A 22,562-nucleotide genomic window follows, 5' to 3' on the forward strand; every position below is an offset into this window, starting at 1 on the left:
GGAAACCAGAAGGGTGAAATGAGGAGGAAGAAAATTCTACGAAGTGGGGATAACTGCATAGAGTCAAGACATGGAATATCTTCTGCCAAAAAAAAAGCAAGGAGGCTAGTGTCACTGCATCATAGAATATATGGAAGGGAATAAGATTTAAGAAGACTGAAAAAGAAAAAAAAGAGAACCAGGTTTTGAAAGGTTTTAAAAACCTAACAGTTTGTAGACTAATAATATAACAGCCCTATTTGCAAATGGATATTTTCTGGAAGTGGGCAGTAAAATGTAGACTGATACTATTTATCATCTTATTGATTAAACTCTAATTTTATTTAAAATTAATTCACAATCTTCAATGTAAATGTTTCTTAAAATATAAATGCACTGTACCTACCTAACAAATAATTACAATGTCTATTGCCAAGAAATAGGAAGGAAGGACTGAGAATTATGATGGAAGCCTTTAGAATTTTGGATCCATGGACCATGGCCACCATGAGGCAGAACACTCTTTCTAAACTTATTTGCCTAGTCCTACCCAGCAGAACTGCTCTAGGTGGTGGACAGATGGATGAATTTTCATTTGTCTACACCGCTGCAGCCAGCCATTCCTTCTTAGGAGGAAAGACTACCACTGCTGGTCGAAATTGGCAGCTTTATTATGATGGATCTGTGTCAAGGGAACATAAACGCACCATCATGAAATACCTTGCTCTCTATCTATATCTATTCTACAAAATCACTGATTTTACGCTTTCACTGCAGCATATCTCTGTTTCTTCTCTTGATGCCCTAATTCCGGGGCTTGACAGATTGCTTTTTAGCATAGATACTAGAAAAGTGAAGAATATCTATGTCCCTAATGACTCATCTACTACAGTGCACAGAGAGTGGGCTGTTAGTGGAAATAACTGATGCCGCCTTCAGGGTGAGTAATGCTGTAGTTTTACTTAAGGAAGCTTGGGTCAGCTTCCTCAAGAAACCATCTTGGAGAACTGCCTTTCTAATTATAGCCCATTTTTTTCCAAGCAACCTCTTTCAAGGACAACCTGGGAAAAGGCCATTGAGAAATAATCCTGCCATCTTCTTGAGTCTTCCTTGTAATGTTTCACTTGAGTCCTAGACACAAGCTTATAGGAAGAAAGAGACAATCAATGATTTTCAAATCATGGAATTTCAGAGTAGAAAGGAACTTTATAGTCTACTCATTGTATCCATATCTGAACAAGGATAATATCTTCAAAAGCCCTGGAAAGTTATGCTTAAAGAACTCAAGAGAAGGGAGAACTCACTATAATTACCAACAGAATCTACTTTATATTCAAATAGCTTCAATTTTTAGAAAACTTTTCTTTTTTTTTTTCACTATACCTCAAGACTTTAAAAAAAAAACAGTTTTGTCCATTGCAACCAAGCAGAATAAAATTTCCCTTCCAAATGCCTAGTCCTCAAGAAAACTATTATGTTCTTCCTAAGCCTTCTCTATGCTAAACAGTCCCAGTTCATTCATCTAACTCTCAGGTAGCATGAATTTATGCCTTTTTCCTGGCTCTTTTTCTGGGGACACTTTCCAGCTTATCAGAATCCTTTCTAGAATGTGACATCCAGAAGTGAACTCAAGTGGTTGGACCAGAGCACTGGAGAGCAGGTCTATAACCTCCTTTTTCTTAAATGCTTTTATTTCTCTCTTAATAATATCTGAGTTAACATGATCTAGGCAGCTTAATGGCACAGTAGATAGAGCACTGGGCTTGGAATCAGGAAGACTCATCTTCCTGAGTTCAAATCTGGCCTCAAATCTAGCTGTGTGACCCTGGGCAAGTCACATAACCCTGTTTGCCTCAGTTTCATTATCTGTAAAATGAACTGGAGAAAGAAATGGTGAAACACTCCAGTATTTTTGCCAAGAAAACCCCAAATGGGGTCATGAAGAGTCAGACATAACTGAAAACAATGGAACAACAACAACAGCTACAAAATTCAGGTATCTTAGCTGCCAGATCAAACAGTTGAATCCTATGGATGTCAATGATCCCTCCTTCCTCAAATCTTTTTCAGATGAAGTCTTGTGAAGTTAATTTTTTGGACCTAAGCTATATGTATCCCTGTTGAATTTAAATCAGTATTAGATTCAACTCAGTCCTATAGGCTGGCAAGAGTTTTTGAGGTTTTGCTTCTAATGCTCATAATTTTACTTACTTCTCCCAGTTTTCAGTCTAGAAATTTGATGAAGGCCACATATGCCTCCATCAAAATCATTGTTCGCTGGGATAATTATATAGGATCTTAGTCTGAAGTTCCATGGCACCTTGGAGACCTTCAAGTCTGACCCCTTCATATTTTGATGAAAACACTGAAACCCAGAGAGGTTAAGTGACTAGATCAATGTGACTGGTCAAGCAATCAATGTATCAAGTAACAAGCATTTATTAGATACCTGCTGTTTGCCAGGAACTCTACTAGGTGTTGCAGATATAAATACAAAGAGTGAAGGAATCTCTACTTACAAAGAGTTTACATTTCAATGGGGAAGAAAACAAATGCATTTGTAAGTACATACATCATAAATGTGAAGTGATTTTCTTTTTTATTACAAATTGGTAAAATACACCATAGTTTGGGATGAGGATACGAGCATTCAGGATGATCTCAGCAGGCTTCATACAGAAGATGTTTGAGCTTCATTGTAAGTGAAGAAAGGGGATCTTAGGGGATGTAAGGAGAGAATGCATTCCAGGTGGGACAATCAATGAAAAAACACAGAGATGGAAAATGGAGTGTTGTGAAGTGTCCAAAACAGACAGAAGGCCGGTTCGGCTGGATTGCAGAGTTTAGGAGGGAAGTGATATGTAATGAGGCAGCAAGCAAGATCTGCATTGGTTGATCTTTCTTGGTCACCAGATTCTTCTCATAAGCAGGACTTGCAATAGATTTGGACTTTGGTGGAATGTTTTCAGCCAAAAAAAGAAATATTTAAACCAGAGACATACCAGTTCTGAACTGTTTCATAATAGAAATTATAGAATAGAATCTCACTGTTAGTAGAGACTTCAGAATTTATCCCCTCTATCCCCTACCTGGAGCATGAGTTCCCTTCTTCAACATCCTTGAAAATCAATCATTCAGTCTCTACTTGAGCTTTTCCATTTATAGGAAACACACTAGCTCAAGAGGCAGCTGGAGCTATTTTCAGAGAGTTTTAAGGTAGGAAACATTATAGACCTTTTCTAGCATCTGAAATTTTCCTTTCCTTGGATATATTTCATGGAATTTTAGTTTGAGAAAAGAACTCAGAGCTCCTGGAATTCAGTTCTCTCACGTTATAGTTGAAACTGAAGCCCAGAGATTGAGTAATTTAAGAAACCTAAGAAAGAAGAAAGGAAAGAAACAGACATTAATTAAGTATGTGCCAGGCTTCACAAACAGATCATTTGATCCTCAAAATAACCCTTTGAGGTCAGTGCTGTTATTATCCTCATATTTCCTCATTTCATAGTTGAAGAAAATGAGGCAGACAAAAGTTAAGTGGCTTGTAGTAGGTGGTCCAAAGGCTAGAGTATCAGACTTGACATCAGGAAGTTCTGAATTCAAATTCAGCCTTAAACATTCACTAGCTCTGTGACTCTGGACAAATTACTTAAATTTGACTTTCCCCAGTCCAAGATTGTTGTAAGGATCAAATGAGATGTTCATTTTAGAGTATTTCAAATAGCACCTGACCCACAGTTAGAGATATATAAATGTTAATTATAATTACTGTTGTTTTTGGTTATTTCCATGGGTCACACAGCTAGTATCGGAGGCTGGATATGAACTTAAGTCTTCCTGATTCCAGGCTAGCACTCTGTCTGGTGTACCTCCTACCTGCCTGTGATGAGGCTGTTTAGAGGCAGAGCTTAGAACATATTCTCTCTTGTCTGATCTATAATCAGTTGTGCTTCTTTCTTCTGCAGCCAGATAGCCTTCTATATGTCACACTTCGGAAACTGGTTCCCTAATGTAATGGCAGTAAAATGGGATCTTTTGCTGTTTTTGTTTTAGCACAATCAAGAAGTATAATTCCTTTATTTGAATGTGACTAAGGAGGATCTTTCCCACCCATTGTCAAACCTGGGAAGATTTGTAAGAAAGTCTAAGCCTTTTGTTAATGAGGCACTGGTTCTCAAGGGGTGTGATGCCCTCTGGCTCCAAAAAGTGTATAAAGACTCTGAGGATGGGGTCTTATTTCAGAACTTAGTTTTAGTAAGAAGATTTGAGTGCCAGAAGAGGACTCTGGGAAGCCCCTAAGGAGCCCTCCAGCTTTGAGAACTAAGATATCATTCTTTCCTCTCTGGTGACAATGGTCAGACAGCTGCACCTGCCTGTTGAATTATGGTCTGGCAGAGGAAGCCATGTCTGTTGACTTTGGATTTCTCTGTATTTTCTTTGAGGTTCAAGGTGTTGACTTCCCTGAATTAGGTAAATGATATATGATACATGTGATTGTTAACCCCTCAAAAGTTGCCTTTCCTTTCATGAATGCAGATCTAATAACCTGTGATAACAGGCTCCCTGCCCTGTGTATGTTGGGGTGTTTACTGATATAAATGTTGACCTTGAAGCAGAAATTCATTGCCACACAAGCCCCTCCCATAGGTTACATATGATTTAATATCTCATGACCCTTTTAGCATTCTTAAGACTGGAAGAAAAGCATGATTTCCTTTTAGAGATGACAAATCAGTCACAAAAAGGTTAAGTGGCTCTCTCCTTGGTACATGTCAAGTCACTAGGAGAGCAGGAAGCAAATTGCAAGACAACTGAATCTTCCCATAGTGTAGCATCCATGGGAACACTGCCTTTCATTGTGATCTGAGTGTTTGGGAGTTCAAGCATTTGCTAATCCCTACCTCGGCTCCATGCTTTGATAACTGTGAAGACTTGGACTGAGCCTTCCTAGGCCCACTGGGCTGCAAGGAGGCCAGTGACTGAGTGCTATTGCGTAGACAGCCTGCTTTTCTCTACCTCTCTGCTAAATGGATGGAATCCAAATGCGCCTCAGACATGAGAGTCTAAATAATGGGCTTGCATTTTTGCACGGGGCTCAGGAATATTTACTGAGCCCAACAGCTTCATTTTCCTTGGCCCCTGCTGCATTAATGGTTACCTTCAGAGAGGGAAGGAGGGAGGGAGGCAGGTGAAAAATGGCTGAGAGGGACTCAGGTGACTGGGTTAACGGATGGCCTTATTAGAGACACTTTCCCTAGGCCTAAGTGAAGTCTTTTTGTCTGAGTCTGCAAGAAGTGGGTCATTTTCCTGGGCTGTCAGCCCTGGTGATTGCTTCACTGGTGGCTGCAGTTGCTGTGAGTTTTTGGTTTTTGCTTCTTTAGTTTTTGGTTTTATGACACACAAGAGAATCATTAGGTATTGTGGGTCTCCCCTGGAGATGATGGAGCATCCCACATGCCATGTAGGGCACCTGTTTTCCATGAGATACCCCAAAGTTTGGGGTGCATGTGTTGTTTTGGGGGCTTGGTGACTTGTTCTCTCTCTTGTGTGGGACACAGAAAAAGTCCAGCCTCAAGAGTCAAATGACCTGGGTTCAAATCCTACCTGTAACACTTATTGCCTATTTCACCCTGAACATGTCATTTAACCTCCTTAAAACTCTGTTGCTTCATCTGCAAAATGAGGGGGTTGAATTAGATGTCCCCCAAGAGTCCTTCAAGCTTCTACTGTTATCTTATGATACCTCTTCCTATTCAAGTCTAGATATATAGGGCCTTAAAAAGACAGGTTGATTTGCTCTATCACAATCCCCAGATTCTAGCATGCAAGCAGGAATCAGAGACAGATATCTACAATTTGCCTTTGTAGAATAAGAATTTATGCATTCTCATTTAAACTGTACTTTATGAACTCTTCTCATTCTCATTATAAATACAGACAGGAAATTATATTTACTAAATTAATCAATTAAGATACAACATGGAGTTTGCAAAACTAATTTTATAGATAGGAAATTATTTGGGGGGCCATTACCTCCTAACTGTGAATTAGAAACTGCATTTGCAGAGGGTAGAAGAAAATTTTTTTGAATACATTTTACTACATGAAACAATGATGACTTAAATCTGCTATTTAACTCCCCTCACCCCCTCCAATTCTGGGCATTATCTATGAAAGAGAGTAGTGGTCCCAGACTCCCTGATCCATCACTTCTGCGTATATGTATCTCACAGAGATATGTTCCAAAGTGCTGAAGGCAACAGCAGCTACACAGAACTGTGAATCAGTGGTGTTCTTCTCCAAATGGGCACACACCTACTTTGGGCAGAATATCAGTGAGGAGACAGAAGGAGGGATCCATTCCCTCCTGCCATGGCTCTGCAGGGCGGTGTTTTTTGTGGGCTTTTTGGGGGCAGGGGGTAGTTTAATTACATGTAGTCTAAAGAAGAGAATAAGGCAGAATATCCTTTCAGCTTCCAAGAGATAGAAAGTCAATTGTTGTATTGTATTTGGGATATCAGCACCAGCAACAAACGCACAATGGGTAGATAGATGGATTTGTAGATAGATATCCAGTTTGATGATAAAGAAAAATAGAACATATGGTGAAGAATTATGTCACAACATACCTTTCAGGGGATTATTTGGCTGCCAGAGATGCTGCACATGAAGAAGGTAAAGATGAAAGAGGTAATAATCAAGAGATCTATTGTAACTATAGATTTGTTGGATTCTGTGGGTAAGAAAAAAGGAGCTATCACTAAATACCTGCCCTGAGGAAGTAACTGGAGAAAAATAACAATATTTTGCACTCACTGTGCTCATTTTTCTAATGTAATTCAAAACAGCTTATTAGTATCAGCCTACTAATCTGGTAATTTTACTTCAGAGTGAGGTAGAATGTATGCTTATTTTATAAAGAGACACTGCATAGTAGAGAAGTATAAGAACTTCCTGAAAGCCACATGATACTGTACTAATATGCTCCCTAATGGACATCAAAATTACTGATTCAATGAGGAAATTTCTGAAGTGTGTTTTGAAATCATGGTAAGTCATTTCAGGTCTAACATGTTTTTGTAGCTTCTGAACTTTATGAGTGGAGACGCATAGGACAGATCATTGGATATCTTCCATCTCTAACTGTGTCACGAGTCATAATTGTTCCTTTATGGTTGTCATGAGCATTGGTAATATAATAAAATTAAATAAACAAATAAGTGGTCATCCAACATCTGTTTGAAAATTAGGTGGAGGGGCCGATAGAAAGGTGGACCTGGAGTCAGGAAGATCTGAGTTTAAATCCTGCTCTGACACTTAGAAGCTGTGTGACCCTGGGCAAGTTACAGAACCTATGTTTACTCAGGTTTCTTACCTGTAAAATGGTAATAATAGTTTCTGCTTCACAGGGTTGTTGCAAGGATCCAATGAGATAACATTTGTAAAGCTCTTAGCAGAATGGCTGGAACACAGTAGGCCCTATATAAATGTTTATTCCCTTCCTTTTAGCACAGTAGTCACTTAATAAGTGTTCATTAATTGTTGCTTTTGGCAGTAGCTAGGAACCAAGGTTGGTTCTGGGTGCTTTTGGACTCTTGGCACCTCAGATCATGTGACTGGTCACTGAAGTCTTTTTTTTTTAACACAAAGTCATCAAATATCACAATAGTGTCTGCTTATTTGGTATATTTCGGTTGTTTTTTAAGACCTCATTTTTTGCCCCTTTTCTTTGCCTCTTCACTGCAAAAGGCCCCATAGGACTTAGCTAAGAAGACATTCTTTTTCATATTTAGCGGTTCCTGGTTTTGAAAGTGATTAGTTAAGCAAGCCTCCTAAGATTGGTCAGTATATATGAAATAAATGGACTACAGCTTGGTTATCTATTCTCTTCAGCCATCCTAGAGATCAGGGTAGATTGCCATACTATTGATTTAGCTGTAACAATTGGCATTGATCATAGAAACAGCCAGATTAGCTGAGTTCATCTACCACATATAGACAGAACTCTATTCAAATACAAGGGATATTTGTGCTTTATTCTACCCCAAACCTTAAAATTCAGTGCTAACTTTAGTCATAATTGTCCTCAAAAGCATATCCAAAGAACATGTAAAACCAATGTGAAATATATACTTATTCCCTTACTAATTTTGGCTCTGAATTTGGAAGTCTACTCTGTACTTACATATATAATCTCATTAAGCCTTCTTTGAACACTGTGACAGCAATTCACTGGATCTGTCTTTTCCTCTAGGATTTAGAGCTGGAAGGGACCTCCCCTATGACAAAGATGAGGAAAGTGATGCACTTGAGGGGAAATGAGGTGGTACTGTGAATAAAGGGCCAGGCCTGAAATCATGAAGACCTGAGTTCAAATTTGACCTCAGACACTTACCAGCTGTGTGACCCTAGCAAGTCTCTTACCCCTGTTTGCCTCAGTTTCCTCACCTGTAAAATGAGCTGGAGAAGGAAATGGCAAACCACTGCAGTATTTTTGCCAAGAAAACCCCACATGGGCTCATAAAGAGTTGAACATGACTGAAATGACTGAACATCAATAAAGTGAGACACAAAGAAATTAACTAGCCCAAGCCAACCCACCTGGTAAATGGTATGTCTAGGACTCACACCCTCTACTTCTAAGTTCAAGATTTTTTCCCCTATACCATGCTCATGCTAGCAATTCAAGCACATGAGCTCCCCAAAACAGTTGACAAAGATACTAAAGTTCCTTTGTGACAATGAGACCCACCATATTGGTACCAAGGGCAGCTTTTACTCATCAGTGGAATGAAGGATCGTGTAACCAATTTTATTCAGTCTATTATTTTTTTTTTTTGTTTGAGCTGTATTCACAGATGCAATAAAAGTCTGGAGTCATATTTTCAGTCTTTCAGAAACAGTATTCTCACTCTGGCAATGACAACTGACATGATAAATTCCTGAGGCAGTGATCCAGGAATCCTTTGGTGTTGATAACTATGCTTGAGAAGCATTTATATATCTGAAATATCTCCACTATTATAAAGTTAGAACACATGGTATGGTAGAGAGGATAGGCCTCAGGAAGACAGAGGACAACAGAATCCATGCATTCTGCCATATATTTTTACAGATTATATAGAACTAAAAATGACCACTGAAGCTTAGGGAGTTGTTACTTTCCAAATGTAAGCTGGTTGACAAATATAAGAACTGAAATTAAGAAAGTCAAAATAATGTGCAGTAGAAAGTACCAAGATAATTATGCCCACACTGAAAAAAGAGATAATGAATGAGCAAAGCATTTATTAAGTGCTTACTATGTTCAAAGTGTTGAGGATACAAATAGAAAAGCAAGACAGTCTGGCTCTCAAGAACTTCACATACATTTTAATGAGGGTAACAACTTATATGGAAGGCATCAGCTAGAAGCTGGAAAAGTTCCATGGTCTTTATAGTTCAGAAGCAAAGAAATTGGTAATTTCTCTTCTCTCATTTCATTTCCACAGATAAAATCGCATCCCTTTTTGATGCTGAATCATTCGATAGTGCCAGGGCCTTTGGTGACAAGAATTGTTATATAATTTAATGTATTAGTAAGCATTAGTGGTTCCACCCAACAAAGTTCCCTTATAGAGTGCAGTGGTAAAAAGAAATAATAAAGTTGCAATTGTTGTTATTTGTCATTTTTCAGTCATGTCTGACACTTTGTGATTCCATTTGAGGTTTTCTTGGGAAAGATACTGGAGTGCTTTACCATTTATTTCTCCAGCTCATTTTACAGATGAGGAAACCAAGGCAAGCATGGTTAAGTGGCTTGTCAAGGACTGAGTAGCTAGTGTGTGTTTGAGGCCAGATTTGAACTCATGAAGATGAGACTTCCTGACTCCAGGCTCTGAACTTTATCCACTTCCAAATTATAATATAAAACACTTCTACTACAATTCTAAACAGAACTAAGGATAAAAAAACAAACCCTTAGTCTCTGCCTGCAAGGGACTTAAAGGCTTCTCCAGGGGATTGCAACATAGACAGGTAATCATGACGCAACATAAAATATATAGGGGACTAAAGAAAGGTCAAGACAAAATGCTCTGAAGAGAGAGAGACCACTTTCATCTGCTAGAGTTGCAGATGGCTGCTTTTTCTCAGAAATACTTGTAACAGAAATCGTCATGTTTTCCTCTCTTCTTACTTTCCCTCCAGTGGTTCAGTAAACAATTGTAATACATAGACTTACACCACAAAAGGCTTTCTCAATAATAGCATTCTCGTAATAACTGCCTTATTACTTCCACAGTAATACAACATCCATAACCCTTTGGGGAATCCCCTTTCTTTTTCTTTGGGACAAGTAACTGGTGATGAGAGGAAAATAAGGCCAATCAGAAACAGAGTTTTGGGCACCCCTCACCACCATCCAGGGTGAGGAGAAGAGAGGAAAAAGAGAAGGCAAAAAGAATTGGACATTTGGGAAAGGAAGATGGAGGGTCCGAGGAGAATTCTTCCCCATCCCTTCTCACCCTCTCTTTCTTACAGATCTTAAGTACCTAGGGTTCAAAGTTTGATTGTCAAAGAACAAAGGCTTTATTTCTAGTGTTGTTGCCATACAACTAATAGAATCTCTTTTTTGTCTATTTCTTTCTAGTATAGTTAAATACATTGTTATTGTTTTGCCTGATTTTGGTTTTATTATATAAGCTCTTCAGAGAAAGAAGCAGTTTCATTTTTGTGTTTATATGTCTGGTCCTAACTACAGTTCCTGGATCATAGCAGCCAATTAATAAATGATTATTGATTGGTTCATTGATAAAACCAGTTAATGATATGAGATAAGACATGCACTCTAGGATATTCTGATGTCCCCTAGTGTTAGAAGAAAGACCAAGGCCCTATGCGGTTGCTGTCTTCCTGTCCCTTAACAGTAAATTTCAGTAAGGCTTTGGAAAATGTTAGCTGCAGGAGGTCTGAGCTTCAGAAAGATCCTGGCCCACATGGGGTACAACACAGTGCTAGGCGATTTTACTCCCCCTTTCTATCCCCTCCCTGTACCATTTACCTGTGAGTCTTATTTGTTCAGAAGGTCAGAGTGAATTAAATGAGATGTAAGCGCAATGGGGGAAATGAGTGAGCCTTTAGTACCCCACATCAGTGGTGATGAACAAAGCATACAAATTGGCCTTCAATTCATAACATTCATAGCATTGATTAATATTTCAATTTAAATAGCAAGTTAAGCTTGTAACTTTGTAGGTTACTTTTAATACCCTAAAGCACAATGGAAAACTGATTGCTATAATGCCGAATTCTGTATGAATAGTGGCAGCTATGGTAACCAATACAAAATACCATTCTTTATTGTAAGAGCCTGCTATCTTTTTTAAACCTGAGATTTATGTTCTTTCCCCAAGTTTTTATTCAGTTTATATTAAAAATCATTTCCCTGGCAAAAATAAGGCTACTTGTTACACTGATTATTAAAGATTTCTGAAGTACGCAAATGTTTCAGTGGCGGGATTACAGCAAGATTCATGAAGCAACATCTGCAGTGACAATTTCCTATTAGCCAACTATGTGAATTCCAAAAGTCATATTTTTCTGATCCTGACATGAAGGAGTCTTCTTCTCTCCTTCCTTCTCTTCATTCCTTCCTTAATTCTTCTATTCCCTCTTCTAGCATTTCCTCCCTTTTCCCCTCTCTCTCCCACCTTTCTCCTTTGCTTCCTTCCTACATCTTTTCTTCTCTTTTCCTCCTCTCTTTCTCCTTAAAGGGGCAAGCACTATTAAAAAAAAAAAAACATTCCAGACAGAAAGGATGAAAGGAGCTATCAAATTAACTTTATTACTCAGATTCTTTGAAGGGGTAGTAGGGGAGGGGGTGGAGAACTTGGACTTTGGACAAGACCTTGTTGCTGGGAGAAAGACACCCCAGGCGTGTCATTGTGTCTGAGAGCAGAGTAAGTCTGGGTGAGGCAAAAACAAAGCTGAGGTGCTACCACAGAGTGGGAAAGAACTGAGAAGGAAGCATTCCATCTGGAAGATTCCTATTTTCATTCATTCCTCTATACTAATGATTCTGCTGTTCTGTTGGTTCTAATGTAGTAGCAATTGACCCCATTTTGCTATTCCTTCTTGTCAAATGTCCTTCGTTGTGGGGGAAAAAAATCAGGGCAAAGGAAAAAAAATCCACACAACCTACATTTTGGTGTAAATCAGTTTGCTTGATAGATATTGTCCAATTATTATTCACATTTTGACCCTTTATATCTTTCTTTATTTGGATGTGCCATGTATCTTCTGTACATGGACTGAATCTTAAGCTGAAGGAAATTACAGGTAAAAAGATAATTCCATAGGAGTTATTTTTTAAGAAGTATTTAAAGGACCTAAGAGAATTAATTAAAGGACCTTAAATTAATTAATAATAAACAAATTTAAAAATAAAATATAAAATAAGTTAATTAAAGAATATTAATGTGGGAGCAAGGCCAACTAAATATTAATACAGAGGAGTATTGGAATGAAAGGTAGCTCCTACCTTATCTCATTGATTACGTAAGTAAACTGGATGGTAGTGAGGAGAGTAACTACTTTGAAGTCCTAACATGCAGGTTCAGGTCCCCCCTCTGACATTTGCTGCCCATGTGACTCTGGGCAAGTCGCCTTTTTTTTTTCATTGGTCCTCACCTTCTTATCTGTTAAATATTATCTGTTAAATGATAGTATTTCACTAGATGGTTCTGGGTGAGCTCTCTCCCTGTGCTGTATCTATGAACCTAAAAGATTATAATCTTAATAAGAATTGTGCGTGCACATATGCTTTAAAGATTATCAGCTAGCCTTCAGTGACTGTCCACTAACATCAGTACCTTAATATAATAATGATACTAATTTAATATTTAGTTACAGTCATCTAATTTGGTACAGCTAGGGGTCACAGTTGATAGAGCACTGGACTTTAAGTCAGGAAGACTCTTTTTCCTCTATCCATATCTGACCCCAGATAAACGAGCTGGGTGACCTTGGGCAAGTCACTTAGCACTGTTTGCCCTAGTTTTCAGATCTGTGAAATGAACTGGAGAAGAAAATGGTGAACCACTCTAGTATCTTTTGTCAAGAAAACCCCAAACAGGGTCACAAAGAGTCAGCCAGAACTGTAAAACAACTGAACAACAATTTAATATTACGTCAGAAGGTCGTTAACATAAATGCTGATAATAGTGAACCTCATTTGCCTCTTTGAGATTAAAAGGTTTGACATGTGACATGTGGTTTCTCTCGTGCTTACACCTCCAATCCTATATTCCCATCATGGAGGGTACATATTAGCAAGGGAAAAGGAACAGTATACTTTTGGCCATGCAACCTTGGTTTCATCATCTCTATGCTTCCCCCCATGCTATGATATGAGGTCACTTTCAGACAGCTGAATTCTATTTCCTTATGAGGACTGGAATAAACTAGCATGATTCCTAACTAGAATCTGTCAGCATAACTCAATTCAACACCTCAACTCAGTTTAGTAAACTGAGGGATATTTAATTTGGAATCAGAACTCTTCAGTTTCAGAGACTGTGACTTTCTTATTCAATTCATAAAGACCACAGTTGCCCAAGGTAGACAATATTTTCTTCTTCTTTCTCATCCCTACTATCTTCCCATTCATTTCTTTATCTAAGTTCTAAACTGAATTTCCATTCCTACATTCTAGGCTCAAAATACCTACTTTCATGTGAACATAGTTTGGGAACATTAAAGACTACCGGTTAAGCTGTAAGATTTTGTGTCTCACTACAGTCACAAAACTCCTAGCAACACAATTGTAGGCCTTTTATATGCAGATTTATAGGTACCAATTCAGAGAAAAAGAAGAGCACTTTCAACATCAGTACATCATTTCTTGGCAGTCTTAGAATCAGAATAATATATTTTCAAGCTGAAAAGAACCAGAAGAGATCAAATGATCTTAACCTCTCTACCTTCAGATAAGTATTATCATGTCTGTTTGAAAGATCATTGAATCATAAACTCTGAAATACAGTTAGAGGCAAAATGGACATTAGAAATGATTTAATCAAACCACCTCATTTTTCAGTGAGAAAATGGAGGACCATTAGTTAAATAACTTGCCCAGGGACATAGGGTTAATCGATGGCAGAGTTAAAATAAGATAGGAAGTCTAGTGTCTGCTATGGTCCAACTTTTTCTATTTGCCTTCTGAAGTTCAGAAAATAATAGCATGACTTAGTTTTACAAAAACCTGATGTTGGGTGAAACATTTTATGCCAGATGCACTTAATTCCAGAAGAACAATATTATAAATTTTGGACTGGCCACGTATTTAGGATTTGATTTAATCTGTTAAATGAAGATAGTGTGTGAATTGACCATACTCTTAAATGGGACATGCCTGCATTTTTGTGATATACTTACAACTTAACAATTTTGTGTCATGTACTTTCAATTTAAGAAAGTAAAGTTATCATTATATTCTTTTCATTCTTTCACTCTGCGTTTGCATGGTGAACTCCAGGATTAAAGATGGGCTAGTTTGATTCAATAACTATTAATATCTTGGGAAGATTAGGAGCTTTGTCAGTGTGATATTATTTCCTCCTTGCATTTAATTATAAAAACACCTTCCATCTAAATCTCAGAAATGAAATAAATAAAGGAGAGAGAGGGAGATTATCAAAGATAAAGTTTAAATTAACTTGCTGCTCCATAGGTCAAGAAAGAAAATTTTTTTTCCTCTTTTAAGTCTTTAATATTTCTGGTATTACTTACATGGGTACTGTTCCCAGAATGGCCATAGATGTCAAAAGGTAAAGTAACTATGCCTCTTTTCAGGTATTCTGCTATTCCTTCTATTTCAAAGAAAAGGTATTTTCTAACATATTGCAAATTTGTAACCTCAGAGATTAGAAAAGTTAAAGGTGGTCTGGTAGTGAAAGAAAGAAAGAATGGGAGGAAGGAAGCAAGGGAGAGGAGAAGGGAAGCAAAAAAAAAAAAAGACCAAATAGCTGTTGCTTGGCAGAATGCTTTATGATAATGGAGCCTTGCCAGTTACATTCATGCCTAAGTCAAGGACTTTCATTTCCCAAGGACTGGGGATTAATGCAGCTTCTGAAGTGTGGCCTGCAAGTGGACATGTATATTTCACAACTGGAGTCTATTACCAGTCGTTCAAGTGTTCTGAAATCTACAGGCTATAAAAGGTGTGCAAAGCTACTGGGATGCTGAAGTGGAAAAGGTGGGGCCTCTAAAACAACAAGGATAAAAATAGATCATTGTGTCTACAACAAGCTTTTGGAAAAATTCAGGTAACATTAGACACCAAGCATCCAAATTGACTACATGTATGAATCCAAATCATGCTAGATTGAATATTTCAGGCATCAAATCATAGATTGTTAAGAGTTGAAAGAGCATGAGGGGAGAAAGGTAGCTGGACTTGATCAAAGACATACAGCAAAATTCGGTGCTGGCAGGCATTAAAATTTTAAAGGAATCTGGGAATGGATTTTCAATATTTCTTAGAAATGGAACAAAGCAATTTGTGAAAGATTTCAGATAAATAAAAGATTTAATAATATTGTAAAATAAGATAATATTTTTGTAAAATGCCTGCAATTTTTACAGGGCTTTATGAAAGTTAAACTTTGCTCCTTTTTGCTGCTGTTGCTTCTTTTGTTGTTGGTGTTAAGTGTCTAAGAAGACACTGGTGGCTAAAGACCTACCAGCCTATTTTCTCACCCTTCTGAAATATTCATGAAAATACATATCTGTGGATTGAGGGCACCAATTCATTGCAAAAAGTATTTATCAAGAGCCTACTATGTACAAATCACTAAGCCAGACACTACAGATATAAACAATAATTGGAATATTTGCCTGCCTTCAAGGAGTTTAGATTCTACTGAGGAGATATAAAAGACCCACAGATAACTTCAGGGCAATTTAAGGGAGGAGATAACACTATTAACTGCCAGGGAGTAGTAATAGCAAAGACTTTCCTAGGGAATTAACCCTTGAAGAAAGAAAAGGAATCTGTGTAGAAAAGAGGAAATTGCTCATTCCAAGCATGGGTGATAGATTATGCAAAAGGCAAGTGGTAGGAGATTGAATTTTTACTTCAAGAAACTGTTCCATCTTGTTTGGTGGTCAGAGTACTAAAATGGGAAATATAAAGCTGGCAACATATTGATTGGAGCCAGGTAGTGATGAACTTTAAAAGTCAGGCTAAGGAATCTGTATTTTTTTTTTCTGGAGCCAATAGAGAGCCACTGAAAATTTTTGAGAAGGATAGTAATATGGTAAAAACTGAGTACTAGGAAGACAGTGTTGTCAAGTGACCTGTATCATTATAATAGCATCCTAATTGAGCTCTCTTCTGCCAGTTCATATTTCGTTTAATCCATCCTTTAAACAACTGCTAATCCTAGATTTTCTAATCCATAGGAAAGAAAAATTAGACAATGGTAGTGTCTAATCACAAACAGAAAAGACTGCCCAGTGCCTAGAGGACAAAGTATCAACTATTTATTCTAGCATTTAAGACCTTTCATAAATCTCATTTCTACTAGCCTCTCCAGTCCTATTCTACAGTATTTTCCTTCATATTCCCCATTTTCTAGCCAAAATTGTACCTTCTCTTTGATTCTTATCACTTTTGACTTTGAATGATACACACATATATGTATATGTACATATATACACACACATATATATACATATACATTTATACATATATGTTTGTGTATGTATACACACATATGAATTTGTAGGAGAATAAAACATGCATACAAATGTGTGCATATGTATGAACATTGTATACTCCTTGAGGGCAGAGATTATTATCTGATTTTCAATTTTGTATGCCCTGTCCCCAGCTCAATGCTCTGAGGGAACATTTAATAAAGATTTGTTTAATTAAACTGAGTATGATGAAGTGAAACATCCAGGTAGAGATGTACAGCAGGTGGTTGTACTTTTGGACAAAGCTCAAGGGAGATCTGGGAGACCTCCTGCTTAGAAGTGATAATTGAAACCATGGGAGGGTATGAAATCACCAAAAGAGAATCTAGAGGGAGACTTTTTTTGAGTGAATCCTTACTCGCCATTGGTGACCTGATGATGGGGAGACAATTGAAACCAATTGTATTTGGATGTAGTTACTGAACTAATGTTTCCTTTAGAATGAACCACTGAGGAACTATCAAATAGTAATGACTTGGTGCCATTATTACTGATTCACTTTGACTTCAGACCAATTAACCAGAAGCTGGGGCAGCAACAAATACATGGAATCCAGAACAGAAAGTAGGAGCTACTTATCATTTAGTGAACATATCTCCAGCAGCTTACCCTGTATTATCAGGCCACTGATCTTACTTATAAATTGGTTCTGTATAGTCCCTTCTGTGCTATGATTACTCTGCCCACCACATTTTTTATAACAAACAGAAAATTAGGGTGCTTTATCATGGTTCATCATCCATCTACCACACTGTAGCTATAGTTTTCCCCAAGGTTTTATTCTCCTTCCTCCTCCCCCCACTCTCTTCACTATATAGTCTCTCGTTTCTTGGCCCAGAACTTTTCCTTTCATACTGTTGATATGGGTATGTCCTGCTGTTTTTCAGATTACACTACTTTTTTAGCCTTCCAGTTAAGGTCCCACCCAGTCTGCCTGCAGCTTACCTTCCCAGACTTAGTTTACATTGTTTTCCTTCATGAATTCCATGTTTCTGTCAAAATAGCCTCCTTGCCATTCTCTGAGCCCAGTACTGCACTTTCCAACTCCAGGTCTTTGCATAGATTATCTCCCAACCCTAGAATGTGCTCTGTTTTTACCTATGCCTATCAGAATCTTTCAAAGCCCAACTCAGGTGGCTCTTCTTATAAAAAAAGGCTCATCTGATTGTCCCTGAGTATTAAAATTCTCTCCCTTTTCAAATTATATTGGATTTGTTTATTTGGTTTGAGGATTTCACAGGGGTTAGACTTGTGATTTCATTGGTATAGGGCATTTCCGAGTGAGGAAAGTCTCTCTACTAAAGCAGGTCAGCATTTTCTCTGCAACTTGGAATCCTAGAGAGTTACCTAGAGCACTCAGTTTATGTGATTTACCTAGGGAAATATAGCCTGTACATGTCAGAACTCAGGTCTTCCTGACTTTGAAGTTGGTTCTCTAACACTACACCATATGGCGCTACTCTTTCCTTCTCTCTTTCTTTAACTGTGTGTCCTGAGCACTGTGTACTTGTACACAATTTATTGGTTCTCATACATGATACAGTCTACTTCACCATAACTAGATAAACTCCAGACCTGCCATGCATATCCTCTTCAACTTTGTCTCTTAGACATCCTTATTTCCACCAGGACTGCTCAGATGCTACCTTTTACCTGTAGCCTTTCCTGATTATCCTTGTTGTGTCTCCCACAAAATTTTACCTTTTGCTCATTTTAGGGATTGGCTTTGTGTTTTCACTGAATGAGAGTCTCCAAGGTGAGGACGTTCCTTTGGTCAAAGCAAATCAGAACCTACTCTGTTGTCTTAGAGATTTGTCTATATCTCTGAGAGTTTAATTTATTTGCCCAGAGTCAGACTTGCAATAGGTGTCAGAGATGATAATTGAGTTGAGGCCAGCTCTTTATTCACTCCACCACGTGGTCTATCTTCATTAGGCAATTCTAGGAGAACTCAGCTGAGTGGCATACTGGATACAATACTGGAACAGGAGTCAGGAAGATATGAGTTTGAATTCTGTCTCTTACTTTTAGTTGTATGATATCCAGGCAAGACACTTCACTTCCATCTGCCTAGAATGCCCTCATTTATAAAAGGTGGATAATAATAGCACATATTTCCCACAGTTGTGAGGATAAAATGAGATAATATATAGGAATCTTAAAGCATTTAATGAATGTTCGTTGACTTTGTAATCTTCAGAAAATGAAATATAAAAGAATAATGGTAGGATATCTACTTGTCCCAGCACTAATTCTAAGTGAATGCTACCAAACAAGATGAGAAGAATGATCTTGAAATAATAATAGCAGCTTGAATAAGCTAGCATTTCCATACATGTCAAGGTTTACATTGTGCTTTATACATATTATCTCATTCTATTCTCATGATAACCCTGGGAGATAGGTTCCAGATGAGAAAGCTAAGGTAGACAGAGTGTAAATAACTTGCCCAGGTTCATACAGTAAGTGTGTGAGACTGAATTTGAACTCAGGGCTTTGTGACTCCTGGTCCAACATTCTATCCATTGCTGCTTAAGTTGTAAACTCCTTGAATTTAACTAGTACTTTTTTTATCTTAATATTCCTAGTGCCTAGAACTATGTATTATATATAGTAAATGCTTGTACAAATTATATTGGTGAGAAGGACTTTGTGACATTAAAATCTAAGAGATTTGGTTTTAGAAAAAAAAAAACATAATGATGGGGTACAAGCCCAAGCCAAGACCTTTTTTCCTTGGACCAAGAGGGTTTTTGTCCCATTTGTCACAAGGGCCACCGGAAAGCCTGCTCTTGGGGGGCTCCTTGGATTCTGCTTATTTGATTTTGACGTTCTCTTGAGGTCCATTTCTCCCAGCCTGGATACTCCCTATTTTAACAAAATCCTATTGTCCTGGATTATTGGCCACTATTTAACAATTCTCTTCATATGCCTACCTTTTATCCTATTACCGGCCACCACTTAACATTCTCTTGAAGTTCAAGTAGCCCAGCTTGGATTATGGATTGTGGATTGTCTGGACTACTGGCCAGTCCCATTAGGATCCTCCCTGGATTTGATCTACATTCCAGGCTGACCTCCCCTATCAAGAACAGACCACCTGGGGCACCTGGATTCTTCCCTCAGTCTTTTTCTATACTTAAATTCCATTTTACCAACTTGAAGGTGCTCTGGTTTAATCCAGCACAGACTCTGTCTAGCTGAGATTCTATCTGCCTGCTTGTCAATACGAGCATTACAAATGTTTAAGCTCCTTAAGAGTCAGCCCAGTATGGCAAATCTTTAATAAACTTTGTTTTTCTTTGGCTTTAAGAAGGCTTGTGTCAAATGCATTTGAGCAGGACCCAGCATCTCAGTATTTTGGGGTTCCCAACACCCCAAACCTCAACAGTTTCATACATATTTATTGAATTTGCCAAATTCAAACACCCAAATATTGTCTGTGTTTTCATTGTTTCTCTTTAGTTAAAATTGTATGATCAAACATCTTCAGAATTTGAGGGTAAATGCTAGTATTGGAGAGTAGGGATTTAAATCTGCTTCTTAAAATCTAAAGGAAGAAAAAAAAAAAAAAAAGGACCATCTCAATCTGTTTCATCCATTATTTTATCTTTAGCTTCAGTTCCCAAATCTATTCCATATTGCTTCTATGACACTGGGTAATTTACTTCTCATTTCCTCCTATAGAAAATGAGGAAATTGGGCTGGATGGCCTACAAAGTTCCTCTTGAATCTATGAGCCAATGATCAAATAGCCCCAAGGAAGGGAAAATAAAAACTGGTAGATCAATCATTGTCTTTATTTTCAATAAGTCTTGTTTAAATCCACTGCTTAAGGTTGAAATGGGTGGAGTACGTAAAAGACACTAAGATCTACAACCTTCCCTATACTTTCCTATGTCCCCACATACCCGAAGCATGTATTTTTCTTTTCTCCCCAGTTTCCATTTAGAGGGGTGTAGTAAACATGAGTGAGAGAGGGAAATATTGTGAAGAAACACATACACACACACACACACACACACACGCATGCACGCACATACACGAAGTAGGTAGGTAGCAAGCATGCTCCAGGGGTTGAGAGATTAAATTTTAAAGTTGCCCAAGGAAGCATCCTAATCTTAGAATCTTGATCTTCAGAATCTCAGTTGCAAAACACCTTGAAGTAATCTGATTCTAAACTGATCCACACATTTCCTCTACAGTATCTCTTGACATCTACTCTTTGCTTGAATACTTCCAGAGATAGGGAAGTCAGTCTCTTATGAAGTAGCCCATTCCATTTTGATTAATTTTAGAGAAGATTTCTCTTATAATGATTGAAAAAAAATGCCCTCTGGACCTTTAATTTCCAACCATTAGTCCTGGTTTTCCCCTCTTAGGATAAGGAGAACAGATTTAATTCTTCTTCTAGATAACAATTATACTAAGCACTTTTATTTCTTCCCTTTCTCCCACCCCCATTTAAGCTACCCTGATAGTCCCATAAACCCTTCTTATAGGGCTAAAGGCTTATAGTAGACCTAAAAAAAAAAAAAAAAAAAAAAAAAAAAAAAGGCAAACAGAACGCAGGCCAAAAAAAATCCTTCTTCAAAATATTCCTTTCCCTCTCCTACCCCTCTCAAGGGCTTGTAACCCTGACCATTTCCCCTGAAGGTCACAGATATTAGACATGGAGAAGAAACTCCCAGCTTCCTGAATTTAAGCCAGCTGGAATTACACAAGCATGGAGGTTTCCACAGCTCTTTGAGACAGGAGAAAATTAGGCACAGGCCAATTGTGCCATGCTTTAGAGGTCACTGTGAGAAATCCCCAATGACAGTGGGCAGCAAAATCTATATTAAGTAAGTCCTAGTACAGGAAGATGATGCGGCTCGAGGGTGGGGCATTGGGCCTTCCTTATAGGGAGTAAAGGAAAACAGCCAAATTAGCATCTGATTTTTTTTCTCCTGAAATAGCATGAGTAAGGTCTGTCAGCTTCCCCTTCTCATATAAATAGATTCTTTGCCTTCAGAGGCCACAGGCTCCTGGCTCTGCTTCTGCTGGTTACTCCTGGCTGTCTTTGTCTTTTGTACGGATATTTTAAGGTTTATTCTTCGTCTTTGGAAAACATTAAGGCCATTAATGCAGTGAAGGATGGAGCCAGATCTCCTCGCACAGCAGAATAAACATTCCACTGTGACCTGGACGCTTTCACCTCACTCAGGTACACACACTATACAGTTTCTGTGCTGCACAGGCCTGATTAATATTCCCTCAACCCACTCCTTGAAAGTAGGATTTGTGTGTATTGTAAATTAAGTCTTGCCACTTGGGAGTGCATCTTATCATATTACAGGGTCATCTTCTGAGTGGTTTAGGTGAGAAAATCATACAGGAGTGCTAAGTAAGCCTGACCCTTACAAGGCAAACAAAACCAAGACCCGTATTCGTATCTGCTTAAAATATATTTTCCGCTCTATGTATATACAATAAGTTCATGGGAGCACACTGGAGGGTACTAAAAGTTAAGTTCATGTTTGTAGATGAGCTAAAAACTTGGCAAGTCTTAAAAGCCTCTGCTCTTGTTTCCATCACTTCATTTCCTTCACCGCAGAAGGGAAAGTGGATTGTACAGGTGTGTGTGTGTGTGCATGTGCGTGCACGTGTGTGATCTGTTTCATGATCAGAGGATCCATCACCTACTGGTCAGCCTTCTGGAGATAAGTCCTTCCACATTAAGGTAAACTGAACCTATGGCAGCCAATACCATCTGTCGCCACCCTTCCATGAGACCTTTCCATCTGGCTGAATCTGCCAAAGCTAGGATCTAATAGGAATAACCTTCTCCTAAGGGTCTGTGT

The 22,562-nt window shown here is 38.2% G+C and overlaps 1 protein-coding gene and 1 long non-coding RNA gene across 3 annotated transcripts in view; both read left to right on the top strand.

The window, feature by feature from the left end:
* LSAMP (limbic system associated membrane protein) overlaps window positions 1–22,562 on the top strand; it is an 823,632-nt gene that overhangs the window by 165,826 nt on the left and 635,244 nt on the right. The gene's annotated exons all lie outside the window — the stretch shown is intronic.
* Window positions 1–22,562, top strand: part of LOC140506608 (uncharacterized) — a 48,689-nt gene that overhangs the window by 21,556 nt on the left and 4,571 nt on the right. Inside the window, exon 1 of the long non-coding RNA XR_011968009.1 lies at window positions 1–21,925. This exon is cut by the window's left edge and continues 21,556 nt beyond it. This is a non-coding gene — a long non-coding RNA (uncharacterized lncRNA). The remainder of the gene's footprint in view (window positions 21,926–22,562) is intronic.

Source organism: Notamacropus eugenii, chromosome 5 (genome assembly GCF_028372415.1).
Source record: "Notamacropus eugenii isolate mMacEug1 chromosome 5, mMacEug1.pri_v2, whole genome shotgun sequence".
Taxonomy (NCBI): domain Eukaryota; kingdom Metazoa; phylum Chordata; class Mammalia; order Diprotodontia; family Macropodidae; genus Notamacropus; species Notamacropus eugenii.